This window comes from Triticum aestivum, chromosome 6A (genome assembly GCF_018294505.1).
Source record: "Triticum aestivum cultivar Chinese Spring chromosome 6A, IWGSC CS RefSeq v2.1, whole genome shotgun sequence".
Lineage (NCBI taxonomy): Eukaryota > Viridiplantae > Streptophyta > Magnoliopsida > Poales > Poaceae > Triticum > Triticum aestivum.
The window spans coordinates 558,428,718-558,448,233 of NC_057809.1; positions in this window are offsets into that span (position 1 = coordinate 558,428,718).

Sequence of the window (19,516 nt, forward strand, 5' to 3'; positions counted from 1 at the left end):
ACAGCACTCAAACATGATAACAAAATACATGGCAGGGATCCACTCATGATGCTTGACAAGAGATGAACACTGAGCTACGGCTAATTCATCCATTAACAGGTTCAAACAAGCATGGCAAAAGTGCAATTGGTAAACAGGTTTCAGACTTAGTGAAATTAACACAAGCCTGGAATTTCAGATCAGGTAGAACACTTTGGAGCATGAAAACTACATGCTACAAGAACTTAACATGGCAAAGCAAGGCATGGCATGGAGCTACTCAAAGATCTTAACAAAAGTCCCTTAGTGACCTTGAGCCAAAAGGGATCAGAAAATACAATTGCAAGCATATGAACATGGCAAAAACATAATCAGGTTACAGACTTAGAGAAAAACTGGATCATGCAAATATGTTAGCAAGTAGGCATGTTTACGAGCTCGATGCACTCACTACAAGGCAAGGCATGACAATATAAGCATACACCCATGAAGAATACACATTATATAAGCTAGACATGGCAAGAACAACAACATAGCATGCACGGATCAACAACAACATCCTCAGCAAAATTGCTAACAAGTAGACAATCTGCTCAGATTCACTAAATAGCAAAAGTAGAGCTCGATTGACTCAAGCTAGGCTGCTCCATAAATGCAAACAAAGATATTGACGGATAGAGCACCACAAGATTAACAAATCATCCTTACTGATCATCCTCAAAAGAGGCACGGATCACTAGAAAACAATATGAACATATGGCATATTGATAAAAACAGATCAAGGACTTAGAGAAATTCTAAGTCCCTGAAATCAGCATTAACGAATGCACCATTTTGCAAGCTTGTGCTAGTCACCACACATATCACAAAAATACATGGATAGCACCTCTGGAAAGATGGCAAAGCATATAACAAAAACACATGTGGAGCTCAGGAGCATATCATTCACACATTAATCATGGGAAAAATGACAAATAGCTATTTGATGCAGCAAATCTGACAATTAACTCAAATAGCACTCTTCCAACAGCATTTCGGGCATCAAGATGAGCTCAAATAAAAATCATGCAATGAGATGAAATGATGTACTCTCTGAGACGAACATTTTGATACGCTACACGCACAAAACGGAGTTATGCAAAGTTACGACATGATGAACATGGGCATTTGAATCTGGAAATCTCGGGGACTTAGCAGATTTCGGGAAAAACATAAGGGCGCAAAATAGCTAAATGACGCATGGGCGGAACTTAGACGGGGGTGCTCACGTTGGGCCGGAACCACCAGAACTGGGCTTCTGGAGACTCGGGCCTGCAGATCTGGGCCGCAAAGGGAGGCCAAGGGCCCACGAGGCCGAGGGCATCGTCCTCCTCCTCGATCCCGCCTGGATCGAGAGAGGAAGAGGCGGCGGCGGCGCCGTTCGCCGGCGGGGCAGCGGCAAGGAGGGGCAGAGGAGGCCGGGGAAGGCCGGGAACGAGCAGATCCGGGCATGGGGTCCCCGGATCCGGCGACGGACGAGGTCGGGGAGTCCCACGACGAGCTCGGTGGCGGCCCTGCAAAACAATGGCGGCGGCGGCGCGGGCCTAGATGAGAGGGAGAGCGGGGGAGAAAAAGAGGGGAAGAGGAGGTGCAGGGCACTGCCTGGACGAGGGCGCGGCGACGACGGAACTCCGGTGGCCGGAGCGATGACGAGAGGCGGCGAGGACGAGGCGGCGGCGGGGAACTCCGGCGGAGGTCCGGCGATAGGGCGCGGCGTAGATCTCCTCGGGCCTGGTGCGGCCCGGGGCGGGCCGGATATGGGCTCCACGGGCCAGGCGGCACGGAGAGAGTTGGATCTAGGGTTTGACCCGGATTTCAAGGGAGATGCACCTATTTATAGGTAGAGGGAGCTAGGAGAGTCCAAATGAGGTGCGGTTTTCAGCCACGCGATCGTGATTGAACGCTCTAGATGATGGAGAGGGTTTTAGGTGGGTTTTGGGCCACTTCGGAGGGGTGTTGGGCTGCAACACACACGAGGCCTTTACGGTCCCTCGGTTAACCGTTGGAGCATCAAACGAAGTCCAAATAGTACGAAACTTGACAGGCGGTCTACCGGTAGTAAACCCAGGCCGCTTGGCAAGTATCGGTCCAATCCGAAAATGTTTAATACCCGCACATGAAAAGAGGTAGAAAGGGACACCGGGTGACATAGAAGCGCCGGATTGCAAAACGGACAACGGGGAAAATGCTCGGATGCATGAGACGAACATGTATGCAAATGAAATGCACATGATGACATGGTATGCAATGCATGACACACAAGCACAAGACAAGGCAACAACAGCGAATAATTGGAGGACACCTGGCACATCGGTCTTGGGGCGTTACAAATCTTCACCTGCAACTAGCAACACTATAAGAGGGGCTGAGCAAAGCGGTAACATAGCCAAACAATGGTATGCTAGGATAAGGTGGGTTAGAGGTTTTGCATGGCAATACGGAGGCATGATAAGCAAGTGGTAGGTATCGCAGCATAGGCATAGCAAAAGAGCGAGCATCTAGCAAGCAAAGATAAAAGTGATTTCGAGGGTATGGTCATCTTGCCTGCAAAGTTCTCTAAGTTAACTTGATCCTCGTAAGCATACTCAACGGGATCCTCGATCATGTACTCGTCTCCCGGCTCTACCCAAAACAAGAACAACAAGCAAAAGGAACACAATCAACCACATGCAATGCACAAACAACATGATGCAAACATGGTATGATATGCGGGATGTGATATGTGATGCATATGCAAGATTTGGAAAGGAATGATTGAACCTGGCCTTAACTTGGAAATCCAAGAGTGCCACTGGAAAGGTGAGTTGATTTCGGTCGAAAACGATATAAAGATCACCGGAATCGGATGCACGGATTGGAAATGGCAAGCAAAACAAATATGGCACCGGTCTGCGATTAACAACACGAGACCATCTAAATGCATCAAGAACAACATGCTACATCACTCTAACATAACAACAAAATACATGGCAGGGATCCACTCAAGATGCTTGACAAAAGATGAACACTGAGCTACGGCTAATTCACTCAATAGCAAGCTCAAACAAGCATGGCAAAAGTGCAAAAGATTACAGGTTTCAGACTTAGAGAAATTAACAGCATGTCAGGAATTTAACATCAGGAAGCAATGTTTAGAGCAAGATAACTACATGCTACAGGACCATATCATGGCAAAGCAAAGCATGGCATGAAGCTACTCAACGCATACAACAAAAGTCCCTTACTGACCATAAGCCAAAAGGGATCACAAAATACAATTGCAACCACGTGAACATAGCAATTATCGTAAACAAATTCAGACTTAGTGAAAAACTAGAACATGGCAAAACAGATAACGAGTAGGCATGTTTACGAGCTCGATGCACTCACCACAAGGCATTGCATGATAAACTAAGCATACACCCAGCAAGTAGACATGGCAAGAACAACATCATAGCATGCACGGATCAACAACAACAACAAGCTTGGCCACATTGCAAAACATGTTAACAATCTGCCAGGAACATTATATAGCAAAAGTAGAGCTCGATTGACTCAAGCTAGGGTGCTCCATAAATGCAAACAAAGACATGGATGGATAGAGCACCACAATATCTACAAAACATCCTTACTGATCATGCTCGAAATAGGCATGGATCACTAGGTAGCAACATGAACATATGGCATAAAAATAAGGACAGGACCGAGACTTAGAATATTTCTAAGTCCCTGAAATCAGCAACATTAAGTAAGCTACTTTGCATGCTTGTGCTAGTCACCACAGAGATCACAAAAATACATGGCATACACCCCTGTAAAGATAACATGGCATACTTCAAAATACATGTAGAGCTCAGGATCATATCATGCACACATTAAACATGGCAAAAATGACAAAAGTGCATAAGCTGAAACAGATCTGAAACTAACATCACATAGCCCTCTTCCAACAACATTTCGGGCATCAAGATGAGCTCAAATGAAAATGATGCAATGCGATGAAATGAAGTACTCGTCGAGACGAACATTTTGATATGCTACACGCATGAATCGGAGCAACGGTGACGAAGTTATGACATGATGAAAAATGCAAAATAATACTGGGATCTGGGGACTGATATTTCGACCTTCGGAGGAAGTCAACGGGACGGAGGCGAGTGGGACGGAGCGGTCCAGGCGCGGTGGGAGGTGTTTGGTTCGGGACCGGGTGGATCTCATCCCACCCGACCGGATCTGGGACAGGGCGGCGGCCGGTTGCGGCGAGGTCACCGGACGACTCCGTCGAGGGCGGAGGAGGCCATGGCAGGGCGGCGCCGGCGGGATCCGGACGACGGGGACGCGACTGGAGTCACGCGAACGTCGAATGGCGGCGGGGCAGGCGAGCTTCGGCGCCGGGGTGCAGAGGGAGGACGGCGGCGAGGCCATGCGTCGGAGGCGGCGGGGCGGTGTAACGCCCCGGATATAACTTTCCCAATTTGTACTCCAACTCTTGTCGTTTCCGGTGTTAAGTTATATTTAATTCTCGGGTTCGGGTTTTTGTCTCCATGTGTTGTTGTCGTTGTCATGCTTCTCATATCATGTCATCATGTGAATTGCATTTGCATACATGTTCATCTCATGCATTCGAGCATTTTCCCCGTTGTCCGTTTTGCATTCCGGCGCTTCGTTCTCCTCCGGTGGCCATTTCTAGCTTTCTTTCGTGTGTGGGGATTAAACATTTCTGGATTGTACCGAGACTTGCCAAGCGGCCTTGGTTTACTACCGATAGACCGCCTGTCAAGTTTCGTATCATTTGGACTTCGTTTGATACTCCAACGGTTAACCGAGGGACCGAAAAGGCCTCGTGTGTGTTGCAGCCGAACACCCCTCCAATTTGGCCCAAAACCCACCTAACTCTGCTCCATCATCTAGAGCGTTCGATCACGATCGCGTGGCCGAAAACCGCACCTCATTTGGACTCTCCTAGCTCCCTCTATGCCTATATATACACCCCCCTCCGAAATTCGCGGTGTAATCCACCCCTAACCCTAGTCTCCCCTTCCTCCGCGCGCCGGACACGTCCGCCCTCTCCTGTCGCGACACGTGGCCCCCTGCGCCGCCTCCCACCGCCCGGGCCCGGGAGCCCAGATCCGGCCCCCGCGGCCCGTCTTCTCGCCGCCGCCGCCCGCGGGAGGCGCCCGCCCGACGCCGCCGCCCCTTCCCTTGCCGGCGCCCGCGCCACCGGACGCCGACGGCCGCCGCCCGCCTCCTCGCCGGCGACCGCCTCCTCTGTCGCCGGGTCATCGCCCGCCGCGCCCGGAGTTCCCAACCTCGCCGCCGCCATCGCCGGCCTCCCTGGCCTCCTCCTCCCGACCGGATCCGGCAAGAGCGCCAAGTCCGGCGACCCTGAGCACTGTTCCGGCGAAGCTCCGGTGATCCTCGTTTTCCGCGCCCGGCCAGATCCAGATCTGGGATTTTTCCCCTCGGGTTGACTTTTTCCCTCCGTACCCTAATTTTTGTGCTATCTTTGACCTGTGATATCTCTGCATCCGTAGCTCCGATTTGGACATATAGTATATCAAAATGTTCATCTCGATGAGTACATCATTTCATTACATTGCATCATTTTCATTTGTGTGCATCTTGACGCCCGAAATGCTGTTAGAAGAGGGCTTCGTGAGTTAATTGTCAGATCTGCTAGTTCATCTTAGACTTTTGTCATTTTTGCCATGATTGTTGTGTGCATGATATGCCATGGTGCTCTACATATGTTTTGTTAAGGGTTTTGTTATCTTTCCAGAGGTGCAACCCATGCATTTTTGTGATGTGTGTGGTGACTTGTGCAAGCTTTCAAAGTGAGGCACCCGGTAAATCTGTTTTCAGGGACTTAGTAGTTTTCACTAAGTCTGGGATTATTTAGTTCATGATGCCATATGTTCATGCTGTTTCCTAGTGATCCGTGCCTCTTTTGAGGATGATAAGTAAATGAGTTTTGTTAATCTTGTAGTGCTCTATCCATCCATTTCTTTGTTTGCAATTATGGAGCACCCTAGATTGAGTCAATCGAGCTCTACTTTTGCTTCGTGGTGAACCTGGGCAGATTGTCAACTTGTTTGCAATTTTGCCGGTGATGTTGTAGTTGATCCGTGCATGCTATGCCATTGTTCTTGCCATTTATAGCTTGCATTTTGTGCCTTCTTAATGGATGTATGCTTGGCTTGCCATGACTTGCACCATAGTGAGTGCATCGAGCTCGTTTACATGCCTTCGTGAGTTATATTTCAGCATGTGTCAGTTTTCACCAAGTCTGAAAACTGATTATGTTTTAGCTATGTTCGTGTGCTTGTTACTATATTTTGTGATCCCTTTTGGCTCAAGGTCACTAAGGGTCTTTTGTTAAGCTTGTTGAGTAGCTCCATGCCATATTCTTCTTTTTCATAATCAGGTCCTGTAGCATGTTGTTTTGTTGCTCCGAAGAGGGCTTCATGATCTGAAATTTCAGATAAGTGTTAATTTCACTAAGTCTGAGATCTGTTTTCCATTTGCGTTTTTGCCATGCTTTTTTGAACCTGTTAATGGATGAATTGGCCGTAGCTCAGTGCTAGTCTTTTGTTAAGCATCTTGAATGCTTCCCTGACATGTATTTTGATGCCATGTTTGAGTGCTGTAGCATGTTCATTTCGTTGCATTTAGATGCCTACTTGCTGTAAATCGCAGACCGGTGCCAATTTTGAATCGCTTGCCATTTCCAAACCGTAACTTCAATTCCGGCGTTCTTTATATCATTTTCAAGCGATTTCATCTCATGTTTCCAGTGGCACACTTGGTTTTCCAAGTTGAGGCCAGGTTCATGCATTTCCTGTCATATCTTGCATTTTGCATCCCGCATCACATCCCGCATAGCATACCATCATTGCATCTTATTGTTTGAGCTTGCACGTGGTTGATTGTATCCTTGTTGCTTGTTTGTCTTGTTTGGGTAGAGCCGGAAGACGAGTTCGCTAATGAGGAGCCCGTTGAGTTTGCTTTTGGGGATCCAGTCAACTCTGACAGCTTTGCAGGCAAGATGATCATACCCTCGAAATCACTACTATCTTTGCTATGCTAGTTTGCTCGCTCTTTTGCTATGCCAATGCTACGATGCCTACCTTTTGCTTGTCAGCCTCCCAATTGCCATGTCCAACCTCTAACCCACCATGTCCAAGCAAACCGTTGATTGACTATGTTACTGCTTTGCTCAGCCCCCCTCTTATAGCGTTGCTAGTTGCAGGTGAAGATTGGAGCCGTTCCTTGTTGGAACATTTATTTACTTGTTGGGATATCATTATATTGCTATGTTATCTTAATGCATCTATACACTTGGTAAAGGGTGGAAGGCTCGGCCTCTCGCCTAGTGTTTTGTTCCACTCTTGCCGCCCTAGTTTCCGTCATATCGGTGTTATGTTCCCGGATTTTGCGTTCCTCACGCGGTTGGGTTATAATGGGAACCCCTTGATAGTTCGCCTTGATTAAAGCTTTTCCAGCAATGCCCAACCTTGGTTTTACCATTTGCCACCTGGCCCTTTTCTTTCCCTTGGGTTCTGCAGACTCAAGGGTCATCTTATTTTAACCCCCCCCCCCGGGGGCCAGTGCTCCTCTAAGTGTTGGTCCCACTGAGCGATGTCCGAGGCTACCAGGGGCAACTCTGGGCTGGCTTACCCGACGTCTTGCTCATCTGAGTGTGCCCTGAGAACGAGATATGTGCAGCTCCTATCGGGATTTGTCGGCACATTCGGGCGGTGTTGCTGGTCTTGTTTTAACCTGTCAAAGTGTCTTGAATTACCGAGATACCGAGTCTGATCGGAACGTCTTGGGAGGAGGTCTATTCCTTCGTTGACCGTGAGAGCTTGTCATGGGCTAAGTTGGGACTCCCTTGCAGGGATTGAACTTTCGAAAGTCGTGCCCGCGGTTATGGGCAGATGGGAATTTGTTAATGTCCAGTTGTAGATAACTTGAACTTTAACTTAATTAAAATGTATCAACCGAGTGTGTAGCCGTGATGGCCTCTTCTCGGCGGAGTCCGGGAAGTGGACACGGTGTTGGAGTAATGCTTGCGCAGGTTGTTCCTCTAGATTCTCGCTCGCGCTTTGCCTCCTCTTCTCGCTCTCTTTTGCGAATAAGTTATCCACCATACATGCTAGTCGCTTGCTGCAGCTCCACATATATTTGCCTTACCCCTTCCTATAAGCTTAGATAGTCTTGATCGCGAGGGTGCGAGATTGGTGAGTCCCTGTGGCTCACATATTCCTACTATACCAGATGCAGGTCCAGGTGATTCCGCTCCAGGTGACACGTACGAGCTCAAGTGGGAGTTCGATGAGGACTCTCAACGTTACTATGTCTCTTTTCCTGATGATCAGTAGTGGTGCCCAGTTGGGGTTTGATCGGGACCGTGTCGCATGTTGGGTTTTCTTCTATTTTGGCGCCGTAGTCGGGCCATGAGTGTTTGGATGATGTATGTTATTTATGTACTTTGATTTGACATGGCGAGTGTAAGCCAACTATGTACCTCCCCTTTTATTCTATATATTACATGGGATGTTGTGATGATTGCCTAACTTGCGACATTGCTTTCAATGCGGTTATGTCTCTAAGTCGTGCCTCGACACGTGGGAGCTATAGCCGCATCGAGGGCGTTACAGGCGGCGAGAACTCTCCAACAATGGTCGGTGGTGGCGGGGCGGCGAGACGCACGAGGAGGCAGCGACCGGCCATGCGGCGGCGCGGATCTGGTCCCGCGACGGGCTCCGCGGGCTGGCGGCAGTGGAACGGCGGCGGTGGACAGGTGGCAGCGCGTGATTCGCTGCGGCGGGCGGTTGGACGTGTCCGGCCGCCGGGCGAACATGTCCAGCGGCGCGTGGAGGAGGAGGTTAGGGTTTCATCCACGAAAATTTCGGGGGAGGCCACATATTTATAGGTAGTGGGAGCTAGGAGAGTCCAAATGAGGTGCGGTTTCAAGCCACGCGATCGTGATCGAACGACCTAGATGATGTAAGGGGTTTAGGTGGGTTTTGGGCCACTTTGGAGGGGTGTTTGGCTGCAACACACACGAGGCCTTTTCGGTCCCTCGGTTAACCGTTGGAGTATCAAACAAAGTCCAAATGGCACGAAACTTGACAGGCGGTCTACCGGTAGTAAACCAAGGCCGCATGACAAGTCTCGGTCCAATCCGAAAACATTTAACACCCACACACCAAAAGAGGTAGAGAAGGACACCGGATGACATAGGAGCGCCGGATTGCAAAACGGACAGCGGGGAAAATGCTCGGATGCATGAGATGAACATGTATGCAAATGAAATGCACATGATGACATGATATGGAAAGCATGACACGCAAGCAATGACAAGGCAACAACAGCGAATAACTGGAGGACACCTGGCACATCGGTCTCGGGGCGTTACAAGAAGCTATTCCAACTAGTAGTGCTGATCATAACACTTCTATTAAAATGCTTAAAGAAGTTATTTTTCCGAGGTCTGGAGTCCCTAGATATTTAATGACTGATGGTGGTTCACATTTTGTTCATGGTGCTTTCCGTAAAATGCTTGCTAAATATACGTCAATCATAGAATTGCATCTCCGTATCACCCATAGTCTAGTGGTCAAATAGAATTGAGTAATAGAGAACTCAAATTAATTTTTCAAAAGACTGTCAATAGGTCTAGAAAGAATTGGTCCAAGAAACTTGATGATGCATTATGGGCCTATAGAACTGCATATAAAAATCCTATGGGTATGTCTCCGTATAAAACGGTATATGGAAAAGCATGTCACTTACCTCTCGAACTTGAACATAAGGCATATTGGGCTATTAAAGAGCTCAACTATGATTTTAAACTTGCCGGTGAAAAGAGGTTATTTGATATTAGCTCACTTGATGAATGGAGAACCCAAGCTTATGAAAATGCCAAGTTGTTTAAAGAAAAGGTTAAAAGATGGCATGACAAAAGGATACAAAAGCGTGAGTTTAATGTAGGTGATTATGTATTGCTATACAACTTTCGTTTAAGATTTTTTGCAGGAACACTCCTCTCTAAATGGGAAGGCCCCTATGTTATCAAGGAGGTCTATCATTCCGGTGCCATAAAAATCAACAACTTCGAAGGCACAAATCCGAAGGTGGTAAACGGTCAGAGAATTAAACATTATATCTAGGTAATCCCATAAATATTGAAACCAATATTATTGAAACCGTAACCCCGGAGGAATACATAAGGGACACTTTCCAGAACGTTTCAGACTCCGAAAAGGAATAGGTATGTGCTACGGTAAGTAAACCGACTCCAAAACAATTTTTAAGGCAATATTTCTCCGTTTTGGAATATTTAGAAAAATAGAAAATTAAGTAGCAGTCTGGGAAGGACACGAGGGCCCCACGAGGGTGGAGGGCGCGCCCTACCCCCTGGGTGCGCCCCCTACCTCGTGAGCTCCTCGTGTGCCTTCTGGACCCCGTTTTCTTGCACGATACGTATTTTGGTCGGTAAAAATTCACTATATATTCTCCCGAAGGTTTTGACTCCCGTATCACGCAAATATCCTCTGTTCTTGTTTTGGGCTATTCTCTGTCAGGGTTGTCAAGGCCAGGCATCATGTCGTCCCCCTCCTCCAACAACGGTGACAAAGATGCCTGGCTAATGAAGATAGAGCTGAAAAGGGAAGAACCCATGGAGATCAACAAGGATGAAGGGATCAAGAAGACCACGAAGAACCAAGCTCCGGCAACAGAAGACATCCTTCAACTTGATCTCAACCTTGTTACCCCAACTGAGATCGAAGCTTTCCAGATGATTGAGTTAACTCGTATTCAAAACAAGTATCTCACAAGTGAAAATATTTTGTTGAAGGAGCATATCTTTGCACTCAAGGGCATTATTCGCAAGCTAGAGGACCTCTTACGCTCGATGTGCGACTATCCATCACCTCCATCTTCACCAACCAAGGAGATATAATCACATGGGTATGGGCACTCCCCTTGGCAACCGCCAAGCTTGGGGGAGGTGCCCCGGTATCGTATCACAATCGCAACTCCTATCTTTACCATTTTCCTTAGTTCGATCTTGTTAGTAGTATTTTGATCTAGTAGAATAAAGTTTATGGCATGATCTAGTTTTGAGTTTTGCCTTATGATCTCTCTTTGTAATCGAGTCCATGAGATATATAATAAAGATTAGTGTTGAGTCAAGGGCTTGATTTTCTTGCTATGATCTTGGGTGAATAAAAGAAAAGAGAAAAAGAATAAGAAGAAACAAAAGTTCATATTGATCTTATTGATAGTAATGACTTCACATAGGAAGAGTATGATGATTTAAAAGTTGTTGCGAGTTGGCAGACATAGCTTTGGTCATCGTTGCAATTAATAGGAAGTAATAAGGAAAGAGAGGTTTCACATATAAATATACTATTATTGACATCTTTTATGATTGTGAGCACTCATCGAAATATGACATGCTAAAGAGTTGATGTTGGGCAAGGAAGACAACGTAATGGATTATGTTTTCTTATATCTGAGATAAAGTATGTTGTCATGGATCATCCAACATGTTGAGCTCGCCTTTCCCCCTCATGCTAGCCAAATTCTCAGCACCAAGTAGAGATACTACTTGTGCTTCCAAATACCCTTAAACCAGTTTTGCCATGAGAGTCCACCATATCTACCTATGGATTGAATAAGATCCTTCAAGTAAGTTGTCACCGGTGCAAAGCAATAAAAATTGCTCTAAATATGTATGATTAGTGTGGGAGAAATAAGCTTTATATGATCTTGTGATGTAGAAGTAATAAAAGCGACATACTGCATAATAAAGGTTCATATCACAAGGGGCAATATAAAGTGACGTTCTTTCGCATTAAGATTTTGTGCATCCAAGCATAAAAGCGCATGGCAACCTCTGCTTCCCTCTACGAAGGGCCTATCTTTTATTATTATCTTCTACCTTATGCAAGTGTCATGGTGATCTTCACCTTTCCTTTTTCATTTTATCCTTTGGAAAGCCCAGCATGTTGGAAAGAACCTGATATATATATCTAATTGGATGTAGGGGGCATGAGTTATTATTGTTGACATTACCCTCGAGGTAAAAGGTTGTGGGGCGAAACTATAAGCCTCTATCTTTCTCTGTGTCCGATTAAAACTCCGTAACCACAAGTATTGCGCGAGTGTTAGCAATTATGAAGGACTCGATGATAGTTGAGTATGTGGACTTGCTTTTTAGCTCTGACATAGACTCTTTCTGATGTTATGATAAATTGCAATTGCTTCAATGACTGAGGTTATAGTTTGTTGGTTCTCAATAAGGTTTCTGATTCATACTTTTGCACTGTGAATAAATCATCACTTGAACATAAGTAATAATATGACAATATCTATATATGTTGTTGTTATGAGAATAATCATGATGCCTTCATGTCCGTATTTTATTTTTATCGACGCATATACCTCTAAACACGGGGACATATTTATTGTTATCGGCTTTCGCTTGAGGACAAGCGAGGTCTAAGCTTGGGGGAGTTGATACGTCCATTTTGCATCATGCTTTTATATCGATATTTATTACATTATGGGTTGTTATTTCACATTATGTCACAATACTGATGGCTATTCTCTCTTATTTTACAAGGTTTACATAAGGAGGGAGAATGCCGGCAGCTGGGATTCTGGGCTAAAAAAGGAGCAAATATTAGAGACCTATTCTGCACAAATCCAAAAGTCCTGAAACTCCACGGAATACCTTATAATAAATAATGAAAAATCCTCGCCAAAGATGAAGACTAGGGGGCCCACACCCTGTCCATGAGGGTGGGGGGCGCGCCCCCTACCTCGTGGGCCCCCTGGTGGCTCTCCGATGACCATCTTCTGCTATATGAAGTCTTTCGTCGAGAAAAAAACCAGAAGCAACCTTCCAGGAAGAAACTCCACAGCCACGAGGCGGAACCAATCTAGGGCTCCGGCAAAGCTGTTCTTCCGGGGAAACTTCCCTCCCGGAGGGGGAAATCATCGCCATCATCATCACCAACGCTCCTCTCATCGGGAGAGGGCAATCTCCATCAACATCTTCATCAGCACCATCTCATCTTAAAACCCTAGTTCATCTCTTGTATCCAATTCTTGTCTCCAAGTCCGGGATTGGTGCTAGTAGGTTGCTAGTAGTGTTAATTACTCCTTGTAGTTGATGCTAGTTGGTTTAATTGGTGGAAGATCATATGTTCAGATCCTTTATGCATATTATTACCCCTCTGATTATGAACATGAATATGCTTTGTGAGTAGTTACGTTTGTTCCTGAGGACAAGGGAGAAGTCTTGCTATTAGTAGTCATGTGAATTTGGTATTCGTTCGATATTTTGATGAGATGTATGTTGTCTAGCCTCTAGTGGTGTTATGTGAACGTCGACTACATAATAATTCACCATTATTTGGTCCTAGAGGAAGGCATTGGGAAGTAATAAGTAGATGATGGGTTTCTAGAGTGACAGAAGCTTAAACCCTAGTTTATGCGTTGCTTCGTAAGGGGCTGATTTGGATCCATATGTTTCATGCTATGGTTAGGTTTACCTTAATACTTTTGTTGTAGTTGCGGATGCTTGCAATAGAGGTTAATCATAAGTGGGATGCTTGTTCAAGTAAGAACAGCACCCAAGCACCGGTCCACCCACATGTCAAATTATCAAAGTACCGAACGTGAATCATATGAACGTGATGAAAACTAGCTTGACGATATTCCCATGTGTCCTCGGGAGCGCTTTTCCTTATATAAGAGTTTGTTCAGGCTTGTCCTTTGCTACAAAAAGGATTGGGCCACCTTGCTCCACTTTATTTACTTTTGTTACTTGTTGCTCGTTACAAATTATCTTATCACAAAACTATCTGTTACCACTTATTTCAGTACTTGCAGAGAATACCTTGCTGAAAACCGCTTATCATTTCCTTCTGCTCCTCGTTGGGTTCGACACTCTTACTTATCGAAAGGACTACGATAGATCCCCCATACTTGTGGGTCATCAGACCCTACGTGGGTGGAGCCCTTCGTGGACTCGCGCAGCCGTTACCCTTCGTGGGTTGAAGTCTCCATCAACGTGGATGTACGATAGCACCACCTATCGGAACCACGACAAAAACATCCGTGTCTCCTATTGCGTTTGAATCCTCCAAACCCTTCTCTTTACATTCTTGCAAGTTGCATGCTTTACTTTCCGCTGCTCATATACTCTTTGCATGCTTGCTTGAATTGTGTTAAGATTGCTTGACTTGTCCAAAGTTGCTAAAATCTGCCAAGAACTAAGATTGGGAAAAGGATAAGTTTTTATTTGGTCAAGTAGTCTAATCACCCCCCCCCCTCTAGACATACTTTCGATCCTACAGCTTCATCATTGTCATAATTGCTTTGCGTGATCATGTAGTTGACATCGTATTTGTGGCAAAGCCACCGTTCATAATTTTTATACATGTCACTCTTGATTCATTGCATATCCCGGTACACCGCCGGAGGCATTCACATAGAGTCATATTTTATTCTAAGTATCGAGTTATAATTCTTGGGTTGTAAGTAAATAAAGTGTGATGATCATCATTATTAGAGCATTGTCCCAAGTGAGGAAAGGATGATGGGGACTATGATTCCCCCACAAGTCGGGATGAGAGTCCAGACGAAAAAAAGGCCATAAAAAGGAGAAGGCCCAAAAAATGAGAGAAAAAGAGAGAAGGGACAATGCTACTATCCTTTTTCCACACTTGTGCTTCAAACTAGCACCGTGACCTTCATGATAGAGAGTCTCATATGATATCACTTTCATATACTAGTGAGAATTTTTCATTATAGAACTTGGCTTGTATATTCCAATGATGGGCTTCCTCAAAATGCTCTAGGTCTTCATGAGCAAGCGAGTTTGATGCACACCCACTTAGTTTCTTTTGTTGAGCTTTCATATATTTATAGCTCTAGTGCATCCGTTGCATGGCAATCCCTACTCACTCACATTGATATCTATTGATGGGCATCTCCATAGCCAGTTGATACGCCCAGTTGATGTGAGACTATCTTCTCCTTTTTTGTCTTCTCCACAACCACCATTCTATTCCATATATAGTGCTATGTCCATGGCTCACGCTCATGTATTGCGTGAAGATTGAAAAAGTTTGAGAACATAAAAAGTATGAAACAATTGCTTGGCTTGTCATCGGGGTTGTGCATGATTTAAACATTTTGTTTGATGAAGATAGAGCATAGCCAGACTATATGATTTTGTAGGGATAACTTTCTTTGGCCATGTTATTTTGAGAAGACATAATTGCTTAGTTAGTATGCTTGAAGTATTATTCTTTTTTTGTCAATATTAAACTTTTGTCTTGAATCTTTCGGGTCTGAATATTCATACCACAAATAAGAGAATTACATTGAAAATTATGCTGAGTAGCATTCCACATCAAAAATTCTGTCTTTATCATTTACCTACTCGAGGACGAGCAGGAATTAAGCTTGGGGATGCTTGATACGTCTCCAACGTATCTATACTTTTTTATTGTTCCATGTTATATTATATTCTATTTTGGATGTTTAATGGGCTTTATTATACACTTTTATATTATTTTTGGAACTAACCTATTAACCGGAGGCCCAGCCCAAATTGCTGTTTTTTTGCCTATTTCAGTGTTTCGAAGGAAAAGGATATCAAACGGAGTCCAAACGGAATGAAACTTTCAGGAACGTGATTTTCGGAACAAACATGGTCTAGAGGACTTGGAGTCTACGTAAAGCAATCAACGAGAAAGGCACGAGGTAGGGGGCGCGCCCACCTCCCCTCGTGGGCCCCTCGTTGCTCCACCGACATACTTCTTCCTCCTATATATACCCATATACCTTGGAAACATCAGACACGGAGCCAAAACCCTATTTCCACCGCCGCAACCTTCTGTACCCGTGAGATCCCATCTTGGGGCCTTTTCCGTCGCTCCGTCGGATGGGGCATTGATCACAAAGGGCTTCTACATCAACACCATAGCCTCTACGATGATGTGAGAGTAGTTTACCTCAGACCTTCGGGTCCATAGTTATTAGCTAGATGGCTTCTTCTCTCTCTTTGGATCTCAATACAGAGTTCTCCTCGATCTTCTTGAAGATCTATTCGATGTAATCTTCTTTTGCGGTGTGTTTGTCGAGATCCGATGAATTGTGGGTTTATGATCAAGTTTATCTATGAACAATACTTAAATCTCCTCTGAATTCTTTTATGTATGATTGGTTATCTTTGCAAGTCTCTTCGAATTATCAGTTTGGTTTGGCCTACTAGATTGATCTTTCTTGCAATGGGAGAAGTGCTTAGCTTTGGGTTCAATCTTGCGGCGTCCTTTCCCAGTGACAGCAGGGGCAGCAAGGCACGTATTGTATTATTGCCATCGAGGATAAAAAGATAGGGTTTATGTCATATTGCATGAGTTTATCCCTCTACATCATGTCATCTTACTTAAAGCATTACTCTGTTCTTATGAACTTAGTACTCTAGATGCATGCTGGATAGCGGTCGATGTGTGGAGTAATAGTAGTAGATGCAGAATCGTTTCGGTCTACTTGTTACGGACGTGATGCCTATATACATGATCATACCTAGATATTCTCATAACTATGCTCAATTCTATCAATTGCTCGACAGTAATTCATTTACCCACCGTAATACTTATGCTCTTGAGAGAAGCCACTAGTGAAACCTATGGCCCCCGGGTCTATCCTCCATCATATTAATCTTCCGACACTTTTCTATTTCTATTGCCGTTTATTTTACTTTGCATCTTTATTTCTTTTTATCGTAAAAATACCAAAAATACTACCTTATCATATCTATCAGATCTCACTCTCGTAAGTGACCGTGAAGGGATTGACAACCCCTTTATCGCGTTGGTTGCGAGGTTCTTATTTGTTTGTGTAGGTGCGTGGGACTCAAGCGTGATCTCCTACTGGATTGATACCTTGGTTCTCAAAAACTGAGGGAAATAATTACGCTACTTTACTGCATCACCCTTTCCTCTTCAAGGGAAAACCAACGCAGTGCTCAAGAGGTAGCATGGGTCCGGCTGGTAGCGTACTGGTGGTGTGGTTATATTGTAACTACAAACTGTAGAGAGGGCATGATGTTGAATGAATAGTAACTGAACCTCATCTCTTACGTGTTCTTCTTTTCCTCTAGGTTTCCCCTTTTTCTCATCCTGTTCTTCTCGATCCCCTCGCAAACACTACCTGTTGATTCGTGAGACTAGCCAGGGCCTCACAGATAAGGCCTCGCAGCAGCAAGAATGCCATCCCTCGAAAAGAAAAAAACAGCAAGAATTACCGGAAACCCCTATTTGCCGCTCTCTGCTGCAAACGGTCGCGCATGGGCTGGCCTGTTAAGCGTTCCAACTATAGCGGTTTTGGGAACCTTCTATGACTGTTCCTAGCCGTTTTTTCGCTTTTGGGAACCTTCTAGAAGGTTGCTGAACCGGTTTTTTCTTTTTATATTTATTTTTCATTTTTCTCTCCTTTTTCGTTTTTTCTCTTTCTTTTTTCTGTCTTTTTTTCTTTCTTCTTGCTCTTTTTTTTCAACAAATGTTTATAGAATTTTTTTTCTAGAAAGTTAAAAATTCAGATGTTGTTCCTTTTTAAGAAAATGTTCCTGTTTTCACATTTTTCTTCAGAAATTTCATAAAAGTTTAGAATTTCAAAAATTGTTCGCTTATTTTCAAAAAGTGTTCATCTTTTTAAATTTTGTTCACAAACTAAAATATGTTCGGTTTAAGAAATATGTTCCTGTTTTCAAAATTTGTTCAAGAATTCAAAACATATTCATGTTTCAAAATTTGCTTCCAAATTCAAAAAGCGTCTGTGTTTTGAAATATTGTTCACGAATTAGAAAATGCTCAGGAATTTTAAAAAATGTTCTCATTTTTTTAATTTGTTCAAAAAAATTGAGAAAATGTGCATGTTCTCATTTTTTAGTTTCAAAATTGTTCAGTTTCAAAAAAATCGCAAATTTCAAAAAATGTTCTTGTTTTCATATTTTAAAAAATATGTTTGCGTTTTCAAATTCTGTCTTGGGATTTCAAAAAATGTTCCTGTTTCAAAAAGATGTTCCTGATTTTCGAAAATATTTCAGTTTTTTCTTTTTTTGCAAATTAGCAATTTGTTTGTGTTTCACAGATCCCTTTGTCTTGTACTTTACTCATCAGCACTAGCCGAGACATCTCTGACATGAACGCAGCCAACGAAGAAGGGTTCCATGTCAACTCAAGCTTAAGCTTCTGGCCTGGGTGAAGTGGTGTGCAGTTTTCAGTTCACTCTTAGAAACTCAGTAGAAGCTTTTACGCGTTGCAACTATAAGCAGAAGACGGAGTGAAAGAAGTGGTACAGAGCTGCGAGTCTCCGTATGCTGCAACTCACTGCCCTCCAAGTCCAAGAAGCAGCATCAGCAGACGGGGTGAACCCTGGATTCAGAAGTCGGCACAACCAACCAACTGCAGTCCTTGCTCTGTCCCATCCAGCCCTTGTCTGCAACCGTTTTGGTAGTGCAGGTTGTGCAGATTCAGACAGTTAGCTTTACACATTATTCAGGTTGTGCAGTGCAGTGCAGTGCAGTGATGAATGGAACTCTGAGATCTGAACTATGGAGTTGTTATGGAGAAAGTAGTTGCCTCGGCCGGGGTCTTGTGCGGGCTGCAGTATCACAGACAGTGCCTCGGGGTGTTGCCTCGGGGATTCAGGTAGTTGCTCTCAGCCAGACCGGTTGACAACAGTCTCAGCGCAGCAGCACATGGGCGGACGTGCAAGAGCAGAGAGGCCGCCGTACGTCCCCGACCCGGACGGCGTCGTCTCGGTCGACGGCAGCCACTCCCAAGTCCCACGGAGCGCCGGTCCATGGCGTCGCTCTTCCGCCGCTCCCTCCTGATTGCCCCGGCGAGAGAGGATGCACGGATCACTGCGCGCGTGCTGCAGCATTAGTGCTACTTGGTAAGGTCGACAGTCGCTCGTTGAGCTCTCCGCACACCTTTGATCTTGATTTTCCTGGCGTCGAATCGAATCGGACGTGGGGGGCTCACCAAACCTGAAACCGGGATCTTCAGCTTGGGTTCAAGTGCTTCGCCATCCTCCTCGACAGCGCCTCAGGTGAGGTTCAGACTTCGTTAAGAGCATCTCCAGCCGCGTCCCCAACAGGCCCTTAGGCCACTTTTTCGACGCTGGCGTAAAAAAAAAAAACCCAGTCGCGTCCCCAGGACGTCGAAAAGCGCCAGTTCGGTTCGTTTTTGGGCCCGGTGCTCGCAGGCCGAACTCGGCGCACTGGGGGTGGTGATCGGGGGCTCCGGCGCAAGGGGAAAACACGGCTTGCCCACCCCGTCAGGTGAAAAGTCAAGTCGACTCGCTTCCCACCCCCCGCGCCCTCGGCCGCCACTAGCTGTATCCTAGCGCCGATCGCCGCCCTTCACCGCTAGATAGCCAATCCCTGCCGGAAAAATAGCAGAGGTTCACCTAGACAGCCCCT